At 43.2% G+C, this 12977-nt stretch overlaps 1 pseudogene; it reads right to left on the reverse strand.

The window, feature by feature from the left end:
* Positions 1–6260: 6260 nt before the first annotated feature.
* On the reverse strand, positions 6261–11835 carry LOC147977830 (putative E3 ubiquitin-protein ligase SINA-like 6; annotated as a pseudogene).
* Positions 11836–12977: the final 1142 nt, after the last annotated feature.

Consider the following 12977-nt stretch of genomic DNA (forward strand, 5'->3'; position numbering starts at 1 on the left):
ACTACGGATTAAGCGAAGATTGGCTAAGGACGAGGTGATGATGCGCGTGGGAAATGGTTCCAAAGTCGATGTGATCGCAGTCGGCACGGTACCTCTACATCTACCTTCGGGATTAATATTAGACCTAAATAATTGTTATTTGGTGCCAGCGTTAAGCATGAACATTATATCTGGATCTTGTTTAATGCGAGACGGTTATTCATTTAAATCAGAGAATAATGGTTGTTCTATTTACATGAGTAATATCTTTTATGGTCATGCACCTAAAAGAGTGGTCTATTCTTATTAAATCTCGATAGTACTGACACACATATTCATAGTGTTGAAACCAAAAGATGCAGAGTTGATAATGATAGTGCAACTTATTTGTGGCACTACCGTTTAGGTCATATCGGTATAAAGCGCATGAAGAAACTCCATATTGATGGGCTTTTGGAACCACTTGATTATGAATCACTTGGTACTTGCGAACCGTGCCTTATGGGTAAGATGACAAAAACACCGTTCTCCTGTACTATGGAGAGAGCAACAGATTTGTTAGAAATCATACATACAGATGTATGTGGTCCGATGAATGTTGAGGCTTGTGGCGGATATCGTTATTTTCTCACCTTCACAGATGACTTAAGCAGATATGGGTATATATACTTAATGAAACACAAGTCTGAAACGTTTGAAAAGTTCAAAGAATTTCAGAGTGAAGTTGAAAATCATCGTAACAAGAAAATAAAATTCCTACGATCTGATCGTGGAGGAGAATATTTGAGTTACGAGTTTGGTGTACATTTGAAACAATGTGGAATAGTTTCGCAACTCACGCCACCCGGAACACCACAGCGTAATGGTGTGTCCGAACGTCGTAATCGTACTTTACTAGATATGGTACGATCTATGATGTCTCTTACTGATTTACCGCTATCGTTTTGGGGATACGCTCTAGAGACGGCCGCATTCACGTTAAATAGGGCACCATCAAAATCCGTTGAGACGACGCCTTATGAACTATGGTTTGGCAAGAAACCAAAGTTGTCGTTTCTGAAAGTTTGGGGCTGTGATGCTTATGTGAAAAAGCTTCAACCTGATAAGCTCGAACCCAAATCGGAAAAATGTATCTTCATAGGATATCCAAAGGAAACTATTGGATACACCTTCTATCACAGATCCGAAGGCAAGACTTTTGTTGCTAAATTCGGAAACTTTCTGGAGAAGGAGTTTCTCTCAAAAGAAGTGAGTGGGAGGAAAGTAGAACTTGACGAGGTAACTGTACCTACTCCCTTATTGGAAAGTAGTACATCACAGAAACCTGTTTCTGTGACACCTACACCAATTAGTGAGGAAGCTAATGATAATGATCATGAAACTTCAGAACAAGATACTACTGAACCTCGTAGATCAACCAGAGTGAGATCCGCGCTAGAGTGGTACGGTAATCCTATTCTGGAAGTCATGCTACTAGATCATGATGAACCTATGAACTATGAAGAAGCGATGGTGAGCCCAGATTCCGCAAAATGGCTTGAAGCCATGAAATCTGAGATGGGATCCATGTATGAGAACAAAGTATGGACTTTGGTTGACTTGCCTAATGATCGGCAAGCAATTGAGAATAAATGGATCTTCAAGAAGAAGACGGACGCTAACGGTAATATTACTGTCTACAAAGCTCGACTTGTCACAAAAGGTTTTCGGCAAGTTCAAGGGATTGACTACGATGAGACCTTCTCACCCGTAGCGATGCTTAAGTCTGTCCGAATCATGTTAGCAATTGCCGCATTTTAATGTTATGAAATTTGGCAGATGGATGTCAAAACTAAATTCCTGAATGGATTTCTGTAAGAAGAGTTGTATATGATGCAACCAGAAGGTTTTGTCGATCCAAAGGGACCTAACAAAGTGTGCAAGCTCCAGCGATCCATTTATGGACTGGTGCAAGCCTCTCGGAGTTGGAATAAACGCTTTGATAGTGTGATCAAAGCATTTGGTTTTATACAGACTTTTGGAGAAGCCTGTATTTACAAGAAAGTGAGTGGGAGCTCTGTAGCATTTCTGATATTATATGTGGATGACATATTACTAATTGGAAATGATATAGAATTTCTGGATAGCATAAAGGGATACTTGAATAAGAGTTTTTCAATGAAAGACATCGGTGAAGCTGCTTACATATTAGGCATTAAGATCTATAGAGATAGATCAAGACGCTTAATTGGACTTTCACAAAGCACATACCTTGACAAAGTTTTGAAGAAGTTCAAAATGGATCAAGCAAAGAAAGGGTTCTTGTCTGTGTCACAAGGTGTGAAGTTGAGTCAGACTAAATGCCCGACCACTACAGAAGATAGAGAGAAAATGAAAGATGTTCCCTATGCTTCAGCCATAGGCTCTATCATGTAGGCAATGCTGTGTACCAGACCTGATGTGTGCCTTGCTATAAGTCTAGCAGGGAGGTACCAAAGTAATCAAGGAGTGGATCACTGGACAGCGGTCAAGAACATCCTGAAATACCTGAAAAGGACTAAGGATATGTTTCTCATTTATGGAGGTGACAAAGAGCTTTGACACTGATCTGGATGATTCTAAATCGCAAAATGGATACGTATTTACATTACACGGTGGAGCTGTCAGTTGGTGCTGTTCTAAACAAAGCGTCGTGGTGGGATCTACGTGTGAAGCAGAATACATAGCTGCTTCAGAAGCAGCAAATGAAGGAGTCTGGATGAAGGAGTTCATATCCGATCTATGTGTCATACCTAGTGCATCGGGTCCAATGAAAATCTTTTGTGACAATACTGGTGCAATTGCCTTGGCAAAGGAATCCAGATTTCACAAGAGAACCAAGCACATCAAGAGACGCTTCAATTCCATCCGGGATCTAGTCCAGGTGGGAGACATAGAGATTTGCAACATACATACGGATCTGAATGTAGCAGACCCGTTGACTAAGCCTCTTCCACGAGCAAAACATGATCAGCACCAAGGCTCCATGGGTGTTAGAATCATTACTGTATAATCTAGATTATTGACTCTAGTGCAAGTGGGAGACTGAAGGAAATATGCCCTAGAGGCAATAATAAAGTTATTATTTATTTCCTTATATCATGATAAATGTTTATTATTCATGCTAGAATTGTATTAACCGGAAACATAATACATGTGTGAATACATAGACAAACAGAGTGTCACTAGTATGCCTCTACTAGACTAGCTCGTTAATCAAAGATGGTTATGTTTCCTAACCATGGACAAAGAGTTGTTATTTGATTAACGGGATCACATCATTAGGTGAATGATCTGATTGACATGACCCATTCCATTAGCTTAGCACCCGATCGTTTAGTATGTTGCTATTGCTTTCTTCATGACTTATACATGTTCCTATGACTATGAGATTATGCAACTCCCGTTTGCCGGAGGAACACTTTGTGTGCTACCAAACGTCACAACGTAACTGGGTGATTATAAAGGTGCTCTATAGGTGTCTCCAAAGGTACATGTTGGGTTGGCGTATTTCGAGATTAGGATTTGTCACTCCGATTGTCGGAGAGGTATCTCTGGGCCCTCTCGGTAATATACATCACATAAGCCTTGCAAGCATTGCAACTAATGAGTTAGTTGTGAGATGATGTATTGCGGAACGAGTAAAGAGACTTGCCTGTAACGAGATTGAAATAGGTATTAAGATACCGACGATCGAATCTCGGGCAAGTAACATACCGATGACAAAGGGAACAACGTATGTTGTTATGCGGTCTGACCGATAAAGATCTTCGTAGAATATGTAGGGGCCAATATGAGCATCCAGGTTCCGCTATTGGTTATTGACCGGAGACGTGTCTCGGTCATGTCTACATTGTTCTCGAACCCGTAGGGTCCGCACGCTTAGGGTTTCGATGACAGTTATATTATGAGTTTATGAGTTTTGATGTACCGAAGGAGTTCGGAGTCCCGGATAGGATCGGGGACATGAAGAGGAGTCTCGAAATGGTCGAGACATAAAGATTGATATATTGGAAGCCTATATTTGGATATCGGAAGTGTTCCGGGTGAAATCGGGATTTTACCGGAGTACTGGGAGGTTACCGGAACCCCCCGGGAGGTATATGGGCCTTAGTGGGCCTAAGTGGAAGACAGGAGACGTGGCCAGGGCTGGGCCGCGCGCCCCTCCCCCCTAATCCGAATAGTACAAGGAGAGGGGGGCGGCGCCCCCCCTTTTTCTTCTCTCTCTCTTCTTTCCCCCCTCCCGAATCCTATTCCAACTAGGAAAGGGGGGGAATCCTACTCCCGGAGGGAGTAGGACTCCTCCTGGTGCGCCCTCTCCTGGCCGGCCACACCCCCCCCTTTGATCCTTTATATACGGAGGCATGGGGCACCCCTAGAGACACAAGTTGATCCACGTGATCATATTCTTAGCCGTGTGCGGTGCCCCCTTCCACCATAGTCCTCGATAATATTGTAGCAGTGCTTAGGCGAAGCCCTACGACAGTAGTACATCAAGATCGTCACCACGCCGTTGTGCTGACGGAACTCTTCCCCGACACTTTGCTGGATCGGAGTCCGGGGATCGTCATCTAGCTGAACGTGTGCTAGAACTCGGAGGTGTCGTAGTTTCGGTGCTTGATCGGTCGGGCCGTGAAGACGTACGACTACATCAACCACGTTGTGCTAACGCTTCCGTTGTCGATCTACAAGGGTACGTAGATCACACTCTCCCCTCTCGTTGCTATGCATCACCATGATCTTGCGTGTGCGTAGGAAAATTTTGAAATTACTATGTTACCCAACACCATGTACTCCCTCCGTTTTTATTTACTCTGCATATCAGAGTTGACTGAAGTCAAACTTCGTGAAGTTTGACCAAGTTTGTAGAAAACAATATAGACATTTATCATAATAATTCTATACGATGTGAAAGTACATTCAATAATAAATCTAATGTTGTTGATTTGTTATTGTATATCTTAATATTTTTGTTTATAAACTTGGTCAAAGTTTGTAAAGCTTGATTTTGACCAAAGCTAATATGCGAACTAAATAAAAACAGAGGGAGTACTATCTATGCCAAGATGTGTTGGTTCAATAGGTTATCAAAGATATAGTTGGCGTGGAATGTTTGCTACACCACAACCATGACTCGGTAATCCCCTACATTCCATCCATAATGCAAGTCTGGTTGAAAAGCATATGGCTAATACCAACAGGGAGATATGTCTGATATACTTGTCCAAATCAAATCTTGGTTGTAATATACAAAAAACAAATCTATGTCTAATTTTTGCTTGGACAATTACTCGTATATATGTAAAGTAAGGGTTAAGGGCCCAGACTCCCCACGACACCGTCGAATGTATTATATTGCCAGCTTCTTAGAATTAGGGATGCAAAGTGGCATCCCGCATCAGCCCGCATCCTTCAGTTGATTCAGTAAAACCAAGGCATTCCTCTTTTTGTCACAATTAGTGTATTTGTATTACTAGCATAGCTTAGCGGGCTTTGGCATCCCTACTTAGAGTAGGGCATATACTACATTCATAGAAATTATATGACATCGTAAGTAAGGGCCTTTGGCTGGCTTACGAAGCCGCATGACTCGGTCAATCATCAATGTCAAAAAACAGAAATCATATGATATATGATAAAAAACCTCAGTTGTACCTTGTGCTAGGTTCACCCTGCTTTCATTCACATAGCAGATGAGTAATAGCCATTGCATTTGGTTCGTCTAATGGCACATAATTGACAACATGTTTTCATGGATCCAAACAATTTGATCCGCTTAAGCAAGTAGCCCAATGGCTCACCCCACACTTTAATTCAAAAATATACCAGTATCGATACTTTCCCTACAATCCAACGCCTTCAGAGAGTTACAGGCCTGCAGTTTTTCAGGTTGCGATATGTCCATGTAACCTTGGATCAAGATCACCTAGTTTGGACCCCAGAAGCCTCCACGCGATTTTCTCTTACAAATATAGATCACACATAAATATTGTTCGATACAAGTTCAAGTACTGATTAAGCAATACATGACCTGCTCAAGTGAGGTTTCGACACAAATGACATACATGTTTGCTAAAAGAATAAGTTTCGCAATGTATCAAGACATGCCAAAAGAACACTAATGCCTCCTTCAAAAGCTGACAAATATCTACTATGATACTTAGAAGCAGTCTTTGTCAATCAGCACCCAAATATCGAATCCTACATCCTACGCAGGCAGCGAGTGGTACATACATGGGCCCGCCATCACTTGCGCATGTTTCCTATTGTGGCATGAGCATCATACCAACCATGGCTGTGGCACTCTTACCGGAGCCACGGAGCAACACCTTCGGCACGAGGAACAGGAAGCAATCTTTGGGCAGCCCATCATACAGATTAGTGCTCCTGGTTTTGAAAGTCCATAGCCCGAGAAAAGCTCGGTTCAGTGCACGACAATGATAGCCCGCACCTGAATTTGGATCCAGTAATGTCAGGCTGGATGTAGCAAACTGAGATGACACCGCTAAGGGACTCCATTGTCATGTTGACAAGGAACAGGTGCCCATCCTCGCCCACGAGAATGGTTGATCCAGGCTGGATGCGGATATGGAACACCTTTCTGTACGTAACTTTCAGGGGATGCCACTTGTGCTTGCCTGAAAAATGGTCCAGAAGCATCGTGGTTGATACGCTAAAGCCGCAACTGGTTTCGGGGCAGAAACATGGAGTGTGTGGGCAGACTTTCTCGTGGTCTTATTTCTGGTAGTAAATTATCCTTGCAGTGCATCCATGATTGCCATTGGAACAAGCAACTTTGATGGATTCAACGACATGTTCTACCATGAGGCAGCGATTGTAGATCGTGGGAAGGGAGCAGAAGTGGCACTTGTCCAGGAGCTTGTCGTGGCAAGACGAGCATATGGTATGCACCATAGTGCACTGAGAAACATAAACAAATCAAATCAGTACATAAGAAACACTACACATGTTAATAGCTTTAGCTGAAATGATGAACAACACAGAAACTGGAAAGTATGTACTGTGTGGCAGCTAAATACATGCTAGAATAACCATGATACAATTTGAGCTATTGATTTTTCAACTTCCATTTGTGAACTTCTGTCTTTTCGTCCAAACAAACTGACTTGCAATGTGCAGAAAGTGGAACAAAAATGGGAGAAGAAAAGCATTTCCTGCATTTAGGTGCATTCGAGAAAAAAAAGTTACCTGAGTGATTGAAATTTAGGTGCATTTAATTCTAGAAAAAACAGAAATTCACTCTTTTTTAAAATTCACTCTTGAATATACCAGAAAAGTCAAGGGAAATACTGTCTACATTCACAAATGTAATGGCTCCTTTGATTACAAGGAATTCTATAGATTGTATGAGTGATTGAATGTTGGGGAACGCAGTAATTTCAAAAAATATCCTACGCACACGCAAGATCCATCTAGGTGATGTAAAGCAACCAAAGGGGAGAGTGTTGTCTACGTACCCTCGTAGACCGAAAGCGGAAGTGTTATGACAACGCGGTTGATGTAGTCGTACGTCTTCACGATCCGACCGATCCTAGCACCGAAGGTACGACACCTCCATGATCTGCACACGTTTAGCTCGGTGACGTCCCACGAACTCTAGATCCAGCTGAGTGTCGAGGGAGAGCTTCGTCAGCAGGACGGCGTGATGAGAGTGATGATGAAGTTACCGATGCAGGGCTTCGCCTAAGCTCTACAACGATATGACGGAGGTGGAAATTTGTGGAGGGGGCACCGCACACGGCTAAACAATGAACTTGTGTGTCCTTGGGTGCCCCCCTCCCCACGTATATAAATGAGGGAGGGGGAGGCCGGCCGGCCTCTCTAGGCGCGCCAAGGGGGAGGAGTCCTCCTCCTAGTAGGAGTAGGACCCCCCCCTTTCCCAGTCCAACTAGGAATAGAAGGAAGAGGGAGAAGGAGCAAGGAAAGGGGGGCTAGCCCCCCCCCCCCCCCACCCAATTCGGATTGGGCTTGGGGGGCGCCCCCTCCTAGGCTGCCTTCTCTTCTCTCCCAGGTACTCCAGTAAATGCCCGAACTCACCTGAAACCATTCCGATGTCCAAACATAGCCTTCCAGTATATCGATCTTTATGTATCGACCATTCCGAGACTCCTCGTCATGTCCGTGATCATATCCGGGACTCTGAACTACCTTCGGTACATCAAAACACATAAACTCATAATTCCGATCGTCACCAAACGTTAAGCGTGCGGACCCTACGGGTTTGAGAACTATGTAGACATGACCGAGACTCATCTCCAGTCAATAACCAATAGCGGAACCTAGATGCTCATATTGGTTCCTACATATTCTACGAAGATCTTTATCGGTCAAACCGCATAAAAACATACGTTGTTCCCTTTGTCATTGGTATGTTACTTCACTTGTGCGTGTCGTTCCTAAACAAACAGTTTTTTACCCCTTTCCTCAACGACATTTGGAATCATGGCCAAGTGAGTGTGTGCGATAGGGTGTCCTTCCCACATGACCCAGAAATCGTCAAGGATAGGCCCTCCTGGGACCCAGGCTGGGGCTGTGTGCGATCGGGCGAGGCATCAAAACCCAATCATTTCCGTAGGTATGTACATTCCACACGGTGAATCCCAGAAATCATTTCCGTAGGTATGTACATCCCACACGGTAAATCCCAGAAATCATTTCCGTAGGTATGTACATCCCACACTGTGAATCCCAGAAAATCATTTCCGTTCGTATGTACATCACACACAGTCAATCCAAGGAATATGTTTCCGTTCTTATGCACATCCCACACAGTCAATTCAGGGAAAACGTTTTCGTTCGGATATACATCCCACACGGTTTTATGTATATGCTCGTGTGTGAAAGGTGTAACTATCTCACACGCTCTGCCTTGGTTAATTGTTTGCTTTCATTAACTACATCACACACGATTTGAATTAGAAAACCGTGTGGCATTGGGCTGTAGATCGCAAGCGCTTTTACTGCTAGAACCGTTTGCAAAGGTCCATGACTGTCTGTTCGATTTTTATTTTTGCCTGTAATTTATTATTCTAATTGGAAATTTTGAAATACGAAACGTGCAATTCAAATTCTCAACACAATGGTTCAATAACGAATCCATAAATAAGATTTCCAGTACAATATGTTCAGTAATTGCAGGATTAGGCAGCAATTAACTATGATGAACAGCAGTATATAAAGGCGGTAAAGGTAAAGAGACAAGTGTAAATCATTTTGACTGCCGACGGTGTTGAAGAAGCGGAATGTCCATAATGTGCCTTCCTGTATGCCATAGGAAAGAACCACTTTTGTCCAACCCCTTGTGATGATCGCCCGTCCATCCTTCACCTCCTTCAGGAAGACTTCTAGAGCATTCTTATGGTAGCATGAATTATATACTTTAACCTTAGTTGCCTCCACTACATTCATGTAGTTTGGAAGGTAATCATTAGTAAATAGCTTTGGAAACCACTGAAAAGAGAAAAATATCAGATACCGAGGTCTAATAGAGTAACTTGTCGTGGGCAGGGGGAAAAGGCAACACATTACTTACCATCCTAAACTTCACTGTTGTCTTTGACAAAGTGTAAATAAGAGCTTAGTTCCAATAACCCGTTTTTTCGCCTAACAATCTTTCTTAGTTTCCTCACTTGACGCGTGTTCATGAATATCGCATTGCCCCATACATAAAAGGGATCGAAGCGAGGATCAGTAACCCTCAAATATGTACCTACAAGCAACCAGTAAATGTTAGAAGCTAAACTGAGATTGCACAAATGATGTAAAATACAACTACCTATGTTCCTAAGTACAAGTTTTTTTTTGAGATTTCAATATGAACTACATACGAATTTATATAGAATTATAGATATAGTTTAGATTAGAATCTAGATTCACTCATTTTGCGCCTTATGTAGTCTATATTGGAATCTCTAAAAATACTTATATTTAGGAATAGATGGTGTATAAGACATGGGATGCAGCTAACCTCGACGGCAAATAATAGCATCGCCCATTGTAGCCCTATGTAAGTACATGGAAAACCAATGTTAACTACAACAGGGTTAACATCCACCAAAAATACCAAATGGTAATAAAATGGCAGCATCTGTAGTGATATCTTCATTTGAAAAGAGTAGCACGGTAGCAAAGGGACGGATTAAAAAATGGATACAACTGTTAATTGCAATAGGCTTGACAATATCCTAATTCATGTTTTGTAAGTTTGTAGCCAATGAAATACAACTTTTTAAAAATGAATACAACTGTTAATTGCAACAGGCTTACTGGCCACCGGTACTAATAAAAATGCAATTGGCAGAGTTAAACATAACAGGGCAGGTGCTGCCAGAGCAGATAATGGCCCAGTTGTCTATAAAAAGGTAGGGAAAATAGCTCAAATGTGTTAGGCATGTTTACTACAACATGCATAATACATCGATAGTACAAAACATAGCCATTAATTGCAACTGGTATTGGTAATATTGAACTGGTGGGTACATACTTGGTAAGTCCTGAGCGGTAGTTGCTGGGGCACTTCATCTTGGCCAGAGCCCGCCCAAAGTCAGTAGCGGTGGAGGCAAGCTGTTCCTCCGGGTCAAAGCATGGATCAGTGCCACTGACATGTGTACCTACAGGCAACCAGTAAATGTAGAAGTTAAAATGCAATTGCACAAATGATGTGAAATACTGTAAGACATGGGATGCAGCTAACCTTGATGGCAAATAACAGCATCGGTCGTTATGACGCTGCGTAAGTACATGGACAAGCATGTTAAGTACAACAGGGTTAGCATCCACCAAAAATAGCAAATGGGGCAGCATCTGTAGTATATCTTCATTGCAAACAGTAGCATGGTAGCAAATGGACAGATTAAAAAATGGATACAACTGTTAATTGCAACAGGCTTAACAACATCCTAAGTCATGTTTTGTAAGTTTGTAGCCTTTGAAATGCAACTGTTTAAAAATGGATTCAACTGTTAATTGCAACAGGCTTTATAGACATTGAAACCGGTACTAATAAACATGCAATTGGCATAGTTAAACATCACAAGGTAGGTGAATGGCCCAGATGTCTATGAATAGGTAGGGATAGTAGCAAAAACGTGTTAAGCATGTTTACTAGAACATGCTTAATACATCGACCGTACAAAACATACCCATTGATTGCAACTGGTATTGGTTATATTGAAATGGTGAGTACATACTTGGTAAGTCCTGAGAGGTAGTTGCTGGGGCACTTCATCTTGGCCAGAGCTCGCCCAAAGTCAGCGAAGGTAGAGGCGAGCTGTTCCTCCGGGTCGAAGTGTGGATCAGTGCCACTGACATGTGTACCTATAGGAAACCAGTAAATGGGTAGAAGTTAAACTGCAATTGCACAAATTATGTGAAATACTGTAAGACATGGGATGCAGCTCACCTCAACGGCAAACAAAAGCATCGGCCGTTATGACCCTACGTAAGTACATGGACAGGCATGTTAAGTGCAACAGGGTTAGCATCCACTAAAAATAGCAAATGGGCAGCATCTCTAGTGATATGCTGAGTCATGTATTGTAAGTTTGTTGCTGGTATTGGTGAAATTGAGCTGGACACGGTAATATTTGAACATCACACAGTGTGTAGTACTGAAATAAACAAGGCACGAACATGCTTAATACATCAACCGTACAAATCATACCTGTTGCAAGTGGTATTGGTAAGATTTAGCTGGTCAGATCTTACCTGTTAAGTCCTGGCGGTAGTCACTGGGGACTTCATCAGGGCCAGAGCCTGCACCATGTCGGCGGCGGCGGAGGCGAGGTGTTCCTCTGGGTCAACACGCACGGCGTCCATCGCACCATGGACCACCATCAGCTCCTGGCGGGGGAATTTGGAGGCCTGAGGATGTTGTGCATGCGCTATTTAAGCAATCAGGCCAAGGACATGATAGAGATCGGTGGGTTACCTGACTAGATCCGAGAAGAACGTAGATGTGGTTGAAGCTGTGGTTGCGGGGTGGCGGTTTGAGATGTCGGTAGGGGAAGGCGCAAGGGAGGGTGGGATACTAAGGGGAAGGGGATGTGGTTGGAGGAATAAATTCTGAAATCGCGCGCCTAAGGAAAATTTCAGTGCGAAACTTGAAACTTGGGCGGGGAAACGCACAACGCAGACGAAGCGCGTAAAATAATCGTGTGCGAGAAAAAAGAAAGTTGGCATATCTCGTCTCCCAAAAAATGTACACGTGTACTTGATTTTTTTCGTTCAAGGGTACGCTTGGTTTATTAGGAAATATCGCACGGATAACTGACTTATGGGTCATTAACGCAAAAAACACAGACAGGTACGGCATAGAAACCGTATCTTTTTGTGATCTTTGAATGATTAACGCAAAAAAACGCACACGGGCACACATGCTAATCAACTCTCAAAGCCCTCAAAGGATGCCGTTACCGACATTGTACGTTAATACTATAAACTTAAAGTACTACTGGAAATTTGCTATAAGACTACAAACTGAAACTACTTCTCACATGCTACCATCAGGGCATGCTGGCCATAGGCCAGCGTTCTCCTTCCTGGCCTTGTAGGCGGCATACCACCATGCTTCGATCTCCGCCAAGCTCTCCTCACCACGGCATGCGGCCTCGTTTTTCTTGCAGCGGGGGACTCTCTTTTCTTGACTGCCTTTTGCCTTTTTCACTCCTTCTGTGTGGCTTTGGCCGCCTCTAGATCCACGAGCTATTCGGCCATGGCAGCCTCAAAGTCCACCCATGTAACTGTCTAGCCGCCGGCGGCGATGAACTCGGTGCGGCGAGATGCCATCGCTTCCTTACCATGTGCGCGGTCGTGGGCGGCGAGGAACGCGGCGTAGCGGGATGCCATCGCTTCCTTACGAGTTACTTTGCACCGCGGTGCCATGGATGACGCATGGAGAGAGCTTTGGGACGGAGGGGATGGACAGTCATATAGTGCGGTGGTATTCAAGAGCTCAACCA

Source organism: Triticum urartu, chromosome 3A (assembly GCF_056163025.1).
Source record: "Triticum urartu cultivar PI428250 chromosome 3A, HENAU_Tu73, whole genome shotgun sequence".
NCBI classification, from domain to species: Eukaryota; Viridiplantae; Streptophyta; class Magnoliopsida; order Poales; family Poaceae; genus Triticum; species Triticum urartu.